Source organism: Alnus glutinosa, chromosome 13 (assembly GCF_958979055.1).
Source record: "Alnus glutinosa chromosome 13, dhAlnGlut1.1, whole genome shotgun sequence".
Classification (NCBI taxonomy): domain Eukaryota; kingdom Viridiplantae; phylum Streptophyta; class Magnoliopsida; order Fagales; family Betulaceae; genus Alnus; species Alnus glutinosa.
This window is the reverse complement of record NC_084898.1, coordinates 25,174,077-25,185,635: the sequence shown is the minus strand read 5'-3', so window position 1 is coordinate 25,185,635 and position 11,559 is coordinate 25,174,077. Positions and strand designations below refer to the sequence as shown.

General features: G+C 37.9%; 1 long non-coding RNA gene across 2 annotated transcripts; it reads left to right on the top strand.

Annotated features, from left to right (window-relative positions):
• The first annotated feature begins 467 nt into the window (after positions 1 to 467).
• LOC133854774 (uncharacterized) lies at positions 468 to 3,138 on the top strand. Of its 2 annotated transcripts, XR_009896849.1 has the most exons (3): positions 530 to 1,486; positions 2,091 to 2,144; positions 2,750 to 3,138. It is a non-coding gene; the product is annotated as an uncharacterized LOC133854774 (long non-coding RNA). The 2 variants fall into 2 exon arrangements; XR_009896848.1 differs by lacking the exon at positions 2,091 to 2,144 and having other exon boundaries at positions 468 to 1,486.
• The last annotated feature ends 8,421 nt before the right edge of the window (positions 3,139 to 11,559 follow it).

Below are 11,559 nucleotides of genomic sequence, written 5' to 3'. Positions count from 1 at the left end.
AACTCCTTATCCTTATTCTCATAAGTGTGCTAGCCAATGACTGTGCCCCTATCTCATTCTTTCCATCTCCACCTCCCATGTTGCCTCCTTATTCCTATGAACTTGATTGGGAAGGCTCATTACACTCATGCCTTATAAATGGAGTTGAATTTCGTTGTGCAAGTATTAAAACCACATGGCCATTTCCCGACTTTGAATATGAAACTTGTATTTTTGTTACTTTTGAATACTGCTTAGGTAATATCAATAATTATAGACGCAAATATATAGTTTATGTCATTAAATATTGCATCAAAACCAATTGCCACAAAAAATTGAAAATCAAAGCCAATCATCGTAGAAGTGCTCGATATGTGAGTTGTTTATTGGAATGCTATGAAGAGCATATCAGGAACCCTCCAGATGTCATTTATACGCAGAATCCTTGAGTTCCAGTTTTATATTAGGTAAAGAGTTCTTAGCTACTCTTTCTCTCTATGTCTCTCTCTTAATTGAAGTAATGCACATCAAGATCCTCTAGAATTCTTAACTTATTCTACCTTGTGGATTTTCTAAAATATCAACCATTGTTTTCAAATTAAATGGTTGAGATTTTATTATATTGGTGTTTACTTCAATTAAAATATAATAAATACTAAGATGATAAATGTTAAGCTGATAGAGGTGATAAATGCTGATACGACAAGTTTCAAACCATTTAAATTGAAAATATTTGGAGAAATTTGGAGAAAGTTACATGATGGACTTTCCTAGGAATTACTAAATAGCAAGAGAAGGTTCATTCACCACAAAACATTAAATATTCATTATGTTACAAGAATCTTAATGTGTATTAAAAGTTGATAGTCATACACCTTTTCTAATTTATGGAACATTTAATTAGTAATTCCAATACCAATAGTAATGCCAAATAAAATTTCATCATTTTCACTATTTCTCTTTTACACAAACATATCATTATAGTGTAATACCTTGATCTAAACTGGGGTTAAGAAATCCTTAATTAGGATTTAAGGACAAATAAAGAGCAATGTTTGGCATGAAATTAGGAAAATGAGTCTTGTTTGACACTTGGACCATTTTAACGCCTGAGTGATCAATCACTACTGAACGGTGATCGATTAGCCCTGTGTGATTGATCACCCCCTGTACTGTGATCAATCACTAACTGCCATAAAACCCTAGTAATTGATCACCCTTATTTTAGTGATTGATCAGTGTTAGATACTTTACAATTTGAATACGTCAATGACTTGAAGACGCGGTGGTTAGGCTGTTTAAGAGCTGTTAGGCCAACCCTAGTGATCATTTGGTCAACTAGGGTATTTAGAGCACTCATAAGAGAGAGAGAGAGAGAGAGAGAGAGAGAGAAGAAGAAGAAGAAGAAGAAGAAGAAGAAGAAGAAGAAGAAGAAGAAGAAGAAGAAGAAGAAGAAAGGAAATGAGGTTTTGTTCTGAAGAATTTTGGGAGATCAATGCCCCACGAGGTGAGAATCGTTTTTCTTGCTAGTGTTTCTCATGTTATTTATTGTCTTCCTTGTAGTACATTGTGTGTGTGCCTGTGTGTATTGGGCTTTGGTGTTTTTAGATTGGTTTGAGAGAAATATTTAAACTTTTTAAAGAAACAGTTATTTGTTGTTTTAATCAGACTAAATAGGTTTTAATTCGAGCTTTAGGCTCTGTAAAGGGTGGATAAGGACTATCCACCGAAGCTTTTATGATGTTGATAATGGTGGGTTTGTAAATTTGCGACTTTTAGGTTTTGATGCATAAAAGTTCAAACTTGATGTGTTTAATGGCTTTAGGAGTTTTAAATGTGACACCTTTTCAAGTGTTTAGGCCTCTAAAGGCCTCCCCGAAGCTAAAAAATTTGATTTTTCAGAGGTTGAAGATGATGAATAGGGGTTATATCGATCACTGTGCACCAATGATCAATCAAAAGTCGTGCACTATTCTGAGTGAATAGTATCAATCGATCACTGCTCAACGATCAATCAACCCAATAGGGGTGATCCATCAAAGTTAGATGTAAAATTTGGCTATTTTGAGGACTAGCCTTGTAGACTCTTCTAATGTTAGGATATTTCGCAGATGAAAGAGTTGGAGTGTATGAGGAAGATTACCAAGATGACATTTATGACCAATGTGAGTAAAACTCGCGTGGAAACTACTTACCAAGGGATCAAGATCATTTACAATTATTTGCCCAAATTTGAGAGGATTCGGGTAGGTGATAGTGAAAAACCACTTATGGGACCCACCTAACGGATAAGTGTTTGGGCATTCTGGATTGTGAGAGACCACTTATGAGATCCACCTGATCGAATAAGTGGCTAGGCAGCTCAATTTTTATTTGGTCAAGTGAATCCCATAAGTGGTCTCTCACAATCACCTGCCCAAATTCTCTCAAATTTGGACAAATAATTATAGAGGATCTTAATCCATTACTAAGAGGACATTTAGTATGTCTATTTTAATATCAAACTTGCATACTTTATACAAGCATGAAGTGCTTTGTTATAAATGCGGTGAATTTTAGATTTTTTGTGGAAATAGAATATTTGAGAAAATGTGTTGGTGATTGTGTGAGTTTGTAAATTCATACATTGATAAAAAAAAAAAATTATTAATATCTCTATATGACATGGCTACCATTGGAAACGTGAGTAAAGTTTGAAAACTCTGGAGTGCATGTTATGTATATATGCTTGACCCTATGACACGTTTATTTTTAATGTTCTCTACTCTAGATCGGAGGGTTGAAGTGACTAGCGTAACCATGTACGGATGACGATCACGCCTTACAACATCGCTAGTTGTGTGGATTACTTGGGGTCGGACAACTAGTGGTAGCTGGTTATTATACCTCATCGGGGCACTAATATTGTAATTGAAGTCTTACAAGACATGCACACCTCACCATAAGCATGTCATATGTACAAATAGGCCATAGAAAGGATGGTTATAACTTGTGACACATGTGTATATATATATATATATATATATATATATATATATATATATAATGCATCTGTATGATTTTTTGCTTTATTTACCTGTTAGAAACCTTACTGCATAATGTTGCATGTGATTTATCATATTCTTATAAAATTATAAAATCACTGCATATTTATATGTCTCTCATGTGTTTAATTCACTAAATCGTGGACTTACACTTTATCTTTTCCACCTATAAAGTATCTTTGTTTTACATTTGGGCAATCTTTAGTAAATGGTTCATGAGGCCCTGCGCAAGAGGATTTCAATGGATGAATTGGCTAGGTTAATCTATGTGGACAACCCTAAAATGGTGGACTATATGCGGGCTCATGAGCGAGAAGAAGGCTTTTCCCTTCTTTTTTTTTTCTTTTTTTTTTTTTTGTTATTATCCCTGTTGGATTAACTTGAAATGAGACGATCCATATCCATTTCAGGGCCTATATTATATTTTACAAATCTAATGAGGTATAACGATGGTCAATATTAGATTAAATGATGTGACACCATGTTTAAATTATGTGGCACAATGTACACCATCAAATGCAATAAAATAAAATATTGACTAGAAAATTGATCTTCTCAATTTCACTTGAAATTAATGAAGGAATTAAAATGACATGGAGCATTAACTATGGTGAAAGAAAATAAAGAAGACATAATTTTAAGGCAGTGAAAGCAAATACTATCGAGTGTTGTACTCTCAAATTTATAAAACTATTTACATCTTGGTATTTGTATATGAAAATTACAAATAATCCCATATTCAACAAACACTCAAAGGAGGAAATTTTTAAAATTACAAAACTGCATTATATCAGATGAGATTGATCTTGTAATATGGTATCTTCATCTTTATCTTCTATCTTCTCTAGCTGTTGGGTTGGTCTTAGACATAAGTACTAGCTAGCTAGTGATGAGTATATCATAAAAATAAATTAACACGTAAACTAAAATGGATTGAGGATGAAAAATAAATAGCGAGGGATCGGCAAGCAATTCATGGAAATCAAAGTTGAACAAAAATTGTGTAAGCCTTGTCAACTAGACTTGATGGGCTTGTTTAAGGTCATAAATGGCCTTGTACAAACGACATACATGACCTGGATATTGAGGATTATGAATCCCTTAAATTGCTTCATCAATGAGGTAACCATGCAAAAATACATTTGAAACATCCAGTTGTCGTATAGGCTATGAAAAACTGACAACAAGAGCTAGCAATTTCATCTTGTTGTTCAAAGCTCTTGACAACCAACCTGACCTTATAAAGATCTATTAACCCACCTACCTTGTGCTTAAACTTGAAAACCCGCTTGTTTCTAATGATTTTTCGACATGAAGGATAGGACATTGTGTCAGTGTAGCATTAACTTTTAAAGTATCAAACTCATCCTACATTGTTGCCTTCCATTCAGGTTGGTTTAATGCTTGTATATGTGTAGTGGGTTTTGTGGCAGGTTCCTCAATATGCAGTGACCAAGAATTCTGCAGATAACCTTAGATGATGATTGGTACTAAAGCATTGGATAGATTAGGTGAAGGAATGATGGGGTCATGTTAGGAAATGATTTTGTGAAGTATTTGACTTGAAAATTTTAAGATGGGTATAATACCCCAGATTTTAAGATATTGAATATAATATCTTAAAATGGGATTTATGACCTAATAATATGGCAAAAGGATTAAATATGAATATCTATGAAAATATATAATAATTTGTTGAGAAACTCTGATTTTATAGAGCTAGAATTAATATTATACTATAATACTGCTGAGTTAATGATTAGACAAGCTAAATAATCAATAGATTAATTGATATAATATTATTGATGCAATAAAATTATTAATTCAGTTGGTAATATAATTGTTCAAAATATTATTTGTCGTAATATTATTTAGTATAATAATATTATCTATGCAATAGTGTTATTAATAAATTAACATTAATTATGAAACGAACTAGACCTCAAACGGGTTTAGAATAATAACTTTCGTGAGACAGATTTAATAAAAGGAGACCCAATGTAAAATATTTACTGATAAGATATTTTACAGATTAACCTAGGTTAAATTTAACTAGATAAAACTTAACCTGGATTAATAAGATATTTTACTCTTAACTCAGTTTAGTTAATTAAGATATAATTTAACCTGAGTTAGAAGGAATATATTCCTATCATCATGAGTCATCATGAGATTCAAAGTATTTAATGCGTTCACACTCATGATTTCAAATTATTGTGTGCGTTCACATTAGAACTTTAGAAAAAGAATATATTCTTGTAATCATTATTAGAATAACTCATCATGATATTCTAAATGCGTTCACACTAGAATGTAGGGCTGATCAAATACCCGCATCCCCCGCCCCAACCCGCATCCCCGCCCCAACCCGCCCCTAAAATCTCGGGTTTTAGGTGATTTTTTGCGGGTGCGGGTCAAAAATTGATATACCCGTGCGGGGCGGGGCGGGTTGCGGGTTGGGGTTTTAAAAAACCCCGGGGACCCGCCCCGCCCCGCACAATACCCGCCCCACACAGTTAAAAAAAAAAAACCCTACTATTACTAACCCTAGCAGAGCCGCGCCCCCCCCCCCCCTTTCCCATTTTTTCTTTTCTTTTCTTCCTAATCCCTAGCGCCGCACCCTTCCCCTCTTCTTCTTCTTCTTCTTCTTCTTCTTCTTCACGATTTCCGTCGTGCTGCGTCTGCTCCAATGGAAATATGGAAGTCGATAGGCCTTGCCGAGTCACCAGTTCTATGGGAACGTCATGAACGGTGGGAACGTCAGGGTTGGCGAGGAGACCGGGAACGGTGGGAAGATCGTCGACTTTCGCTTCAAGAGGCCTCGCCGAGTCGCCGATCCTGAGGTCAATGGCCTCTCATCCCTTTTTCGTGATTTGTTTGAGTCTGGTTGTTGTGATTTGTTTGTGATTTTCCTGTTTGAATATGATTTTGTTTGAATTCGGTATTGTTTGGATTTGATTTTCTTGTTTGGTTCCTGAGAAAATTTAGCTTTGGTTTGGTTTATCATTTTTCTAGATCTAGGTATTAAACCCGCATATCCCCGCATAACCCGCACCCCCGCCCCGCATCATCCCCACCCCGCATCACCCCGCACCGCACGGGTTCTCCCCATTTTGTGCGGTTTGCGGGTGCGATTTTCGCAACCCGCAGGGGTGCGGGGCGGTGCCAAAAAATGGGCATCCCCGCCCCCCCCCCCCCGCCCCATGCTCAGCCCTACTAGAATGTATTGTTTTGAAAGCTTAATCTGTGATATCATTACAAAGTCATCATTGCTTTTTAGTGATTCATCATGCCAGTGCATCAAGGAATATATTCCCTTGATGATTACATGTGTGACTCATCGTGATGAATCACCTTGCTGCCCACTTCTTTTTCTGCCTAGTTAAACAATCCCTTAGCTCACTTAATTCAGCTCTTACACGCCTCTTCTCTTCTTCTTTATTTCTTTTTATTCTTTTATCTTCCCTTCTCTATTCTATTTCACAGCAAACAGAGAAGTTCTCTCTCTCTTTGTCTCTGACTTGGGCTGAAGCGAAAAGGAAGAACAAGGAGAATGAAAATTGAAATTGACTTCTAAAAATAAAAACAAGTGTGTGCAATAGTGTACAACAAAATATCACAATGCGGAAATAAAAGAGACAGATATTTTGTTGACGAAGTGGAAACTCAATTAAGAGAAAAACCACTCCGGGGCAGCCAAACTCAGGATATCCACTATTCAGAAGACAAAGCTAGATACAAAGTAGTAACACTCACATACCCCTGATGCAGTGGTCATTCCTTGCTCTCTAACGTGTAACCCAACACGAAAGCTTCCCAACCAAGTCTCCTACCTGAAGGGGTCTTCAATGGAATCCTTTACCTTAGGGCCGACCCCTAAGATAGACTTTAGTTTATAGCGCAACAACAACACACAACAATGGCTATAGAAGAAACAGATCAGCTCCAATAATCTCACAAAATACTCTCTAAGTTCAAGTGGAATTCAATACCGAATTCTTGCAATTCTCAATGCCCAGAGGCCTCTATTTATAGGCTGAGGTTCAAATGGGCGACTGTTATGAAATATACGGGTGCCGTCTGGACGGTGGACATGGGCCGTTCGGACGGACAACTGTGTGACCAGATTTTTTGAGATTTTAGCTAAAAATCTTTCCTATTTGAGAGTCATGTCCGGACGGTGAGGCACTGTCGTCCGGACGGTTGCACGTCTGCTGCAAGTAATTATCTTATTAAGGCTTCACGCGTCCGGACCATGAGGATGGCCGTCCGGACGGTTAAACTTCAACACGCAATTTCCATATTAGTGGGGCGCGCGTCTGGACCAAGGTAGGCAGGCGTCCAGACGGTTGAAGTTGAATATGCAATTTCCATATCTGTTGAACACGCGTCCGGACCATGCTGACTGACGTCTGAACGGTTGTATTTGAAGAATTGTGATTCTTGCCTTAAGGAGAAGCGCGTCCAGAAGGGAATCCATGTCGTCCGGACGGTTGTAGCAATCTTCCCATATTTGATTTTGGAAAGAATTTGAAGCTTGTTCGAATATTGAGAGGCGTCCAGACGGGCTGCTGAGTCGTCCGGACGGATGCAAGCTAGAACAGAAGCTTCTCAATACAGTGGAGGGTTCGGACGGAAATCCATGTCGTCCGGACGAATGATGCTTGGTCTATCGGACGGCTGACAGGGAACCGATTCATCTGACTTGCAAGCAGTGCAGAATCTTCTGACATCACTCTGAATAGTGGAATCCCTATTTAAAAAGCATATTTACATACAAGTGATTTTGTCCAAACAGAATGTAGCCAATCACAACCTAACAAACTTCCCCTTTGGCCATTCTGGGACAAAAATCACTCGACCGGTTTGGAAATACATTCCCGGTCCAAAAATAAAAATTACTCCCCCTTTTTGTCACAAAGGAACAAAGGGTAAAATAGAGTAATAAAAACCAACTGCAATAAAAATTACTCCCCCTAACGGTCTTAGAAGGACCTAGGTAATCAGAGTAACATTTGTCCAAGAGTTTTAACAAAAGTAGCAGAAGATAAAACAAATGTCTCAAAAACAAATAAACATAGCTACAAAAAGAAAAGAAACTCAAGCATCCTCTGCCATGGGTGCATCCCTAGGTGCAGCATCCTCATCATCACTGCTGTCAGGATGAGGGTACTTGAGGCACTCCTTGAGGTCCAGCTGATTCTGCTCCACCCGTTTCTTAATGTAGTGCACCTCCAGCTGCATAGTGGTGATGGACTGCTGCATGGAGGACATAGACACCTGCATAGTGTTCATCCCTCCTGAATGGCAGCCAGGGCCTCCATGATCTAAGAATAGTTGACCTCTGGCTCAAATGGCGGGATAGTCTAAGAGGATGAAGCCATGTCCGGAAAGCCGACAGGCATGGCAGCAGGTACATCATCATCAGAATCATCTCTCCGCAGCTGTGCGTTGGACTTCATCAAAGTCTGCTTGCTGATGGGTTGCTGAATCTTCATCTTCGGTTCTCCAGTAACATTGACTCCCGACTGAAGAATGATCCGAGTGAGTAGACACCCAAAGGGGAGACCGGTGTTGCCCTCATCACGGGCCTCTAGTATAACACCCAGAATATGCTTGCATAGGCAGAAAGGCAAGTGAAGGTGAACTGCATAGACAAACTAGGCCCGATTTAGAATTAGATCACTACACCGAGCAACAGGCCATATGTTTTGCTGAATGATCTTGGCCAGCATGCAGTGTGAGGGGGACAAAGCGTCGATCCTGATGGTGATGGTGCGCTCCTCACCTTGTGGAATAGCACAAAAGAACTCCTTAAGATCATCCAGAGAGGGAGGGAGTACTACCTCATTATATGGGGTGCCAGGAATCTTAAGCACAGAGACTCGAATGAAGTGACTGATGACCTGGGGATCAACAGTGATGATATTGCTTGCAATCGTGGACCGAAGCACCAACCCACAATCATCGTTCTGCACCACCTCTAGGTTGGCGTAAAAGAGTTTGACGAGCCTGGTGTACACCACACAGGCGCAGGTGTGAAGATATCCCCAATGCTATGTCTGGATAATGTCGTGGATGCTATCCAGAGGTGGCACCATGATGTCAGAGCGGACCACATTTCGCTCGGCTATGACTGTGCAGTCCATAGTTTTGGCTTGAAATGAAGCCCGATTTTCCACAGTCCTCTAGCGGACCCTGCGCTGTGGACTGCCTGCAGACATGATTTTGCAAAAAGAAATCAATAAGATTTTGCCAAAAATAATCCAAAAATATTCTTGTTAGGTCACAACAAAAATAGAGCAGAATAACAGCAGTAAAAAGGACTATTTCAAAAATATAGACATAAATTATCACATTGTAGTCCCAAAAAGTATCACCACAAATAATCCCAACATAACATAAATAAGCATTGCAAATTCTCAAAAATATTCCAAAAACACTAATATTCTAACAGTTTAAAAAAACTGAAGAGAAAAAGACTATAAAAATACATGGAATATGAGAATAATGAGCAAAAGGACAGGATAAATCCAAAAGCTTGCAAAAAGTTACTCACAAGATGCCAAAAAGAGGGATTTGGTGGGGTAGGAAGAATAGCGGCGACCAGGGGTATATATAGCACCTGTGGGGTCCCGTCTGGATGATGTATTAAGCCGTTCGGACGCGCGCTGTCTCAAAACCATACGGACAGGTCGCACGCATCTGGACGTCAATCCTGATCGTCCGGCCGTTTGGTGCCGCGTCCTTCTGGACGTAAACTGATCCCGTCTGGACGACTAACCTCCATCCCTGTCCGGACGCCAAGAAGGACCATCCGGACGCTCCACACTGAAACAACAGAAAACTAAAGAAAATTTACAGAAATCAATTTTTCTCAAGTCAGTATCAGAACACACATGTATAATCCACTGATAGCACAATCAGAGAGCATCTCAAAACTAAACAGAGATATAAAAGAGAGTTGAGATTTCAATCAGCACAAATATTTTCCTGGACATAGAAAATTCAAATAGACAACTCAACTCATACAATGCGTGTGTGTGTGAAGACTTAACCCACAAGGTATGATTTTCAATGACATGACAAAAGGTAACCAGATTTCCTAGAAAAGAGAGAAAATCTATGACAGATTAGCCAAAAGTCAAACCTTATAGCTTACTAGGGCCTAGCCACTCTCATCCGATACACTCCCCCTGAGATGCAGCAACTAATTGTTTTACTTATACTATGAATGACAAGGTAAATTTTTACTTGCACATAGAGGGCAAGGCATGTTGCAAATTCAGCACATAAGCAGTGAATATACAATTTAAAGCATAGAATTCATATGATTAACTACTTGATTCTTTATGGTGCTTCAACCTAGAGAGAATGCCAGAGTTTTTAGGTTCTAGGTTCAACTAGCATGTGGTCAATTTGGCCATCTTGTCATAAACCTCTTCTCTTATCCAGAATTTCTAGAAACAAAAAGTCAGAGAAGGAAAGATGTACCTTTAGGTGAGTCTTGGATAGTGCACATTTTCATCGTATGAGGAAAGAAGCTATCCTACTTTTGCATATACAGGAAAATACTTGGCAGATATAATCATAAACTCTCAATTATATCTAAGCAGAGTAGATTAATGCACAAAGAATTGAGATATCAGGTGAAAACACATGCAATATCTGATATGCCAAGAGAAAAAATATCCTGCAAATTCTCCCCAAGATTTTTTATTTTATTTTTTTAAAAAAAAATGCAATATGGAAATGACATCATATGCACGACAAGATCAAACCTGTGAATGCTCGATGATGCCAATACAGAAAAACAGTCGCTCAACCTGCTTTTTCTGTCTTCCCCAACAAGTACCTACAAAATTCTCTCAAGAGAAATAGGGGGTAAAGCAAAAACTGGTTCCTAGATTGCATACAAATAGGGGTGTAAACGAGCTGAGCTACTCGTGAGCTTACTCGAGATCGGCTCGAATAAACTCGACTCGTGCTCGAATCAATTATTAAATGAGCTACTCGTGAACACGAAAATCAAACTCGATTATTAAACGATGCAAACTCGTATAAACTCGGATCGACTCGACTAAAGCTCGTGAACCCGCTCGTATAAGGATCGACTCGTTTATTAAGGCTCGACTCGTGTGTGTATATATATATATTAATGAATAATATACTATGTGTATTATGTAAGCATAAATTAAATAACAAATAACAATAGTTATTAATCAATATATATTAATTGGTCATATGTATATAAAATAGTAAAAGTGAATAATATCAATAATTAATTGTTAGTCATATGACTCATATAATATAATGACAATCCAGATATTTAATCAAATTATTTATGTAATACAATAGGATTATAATTTATAAGACTATATGATCATATAATAATATAACATTGTACCATACTACCTTATGACATGTAAATATAAAATATGCAATCACTTTATTATATGTTATGAGTATTATCATTAAATATTTAATAATCATTACATACGGATTGTTAGATTATGTTAATATGTTAAATATACTA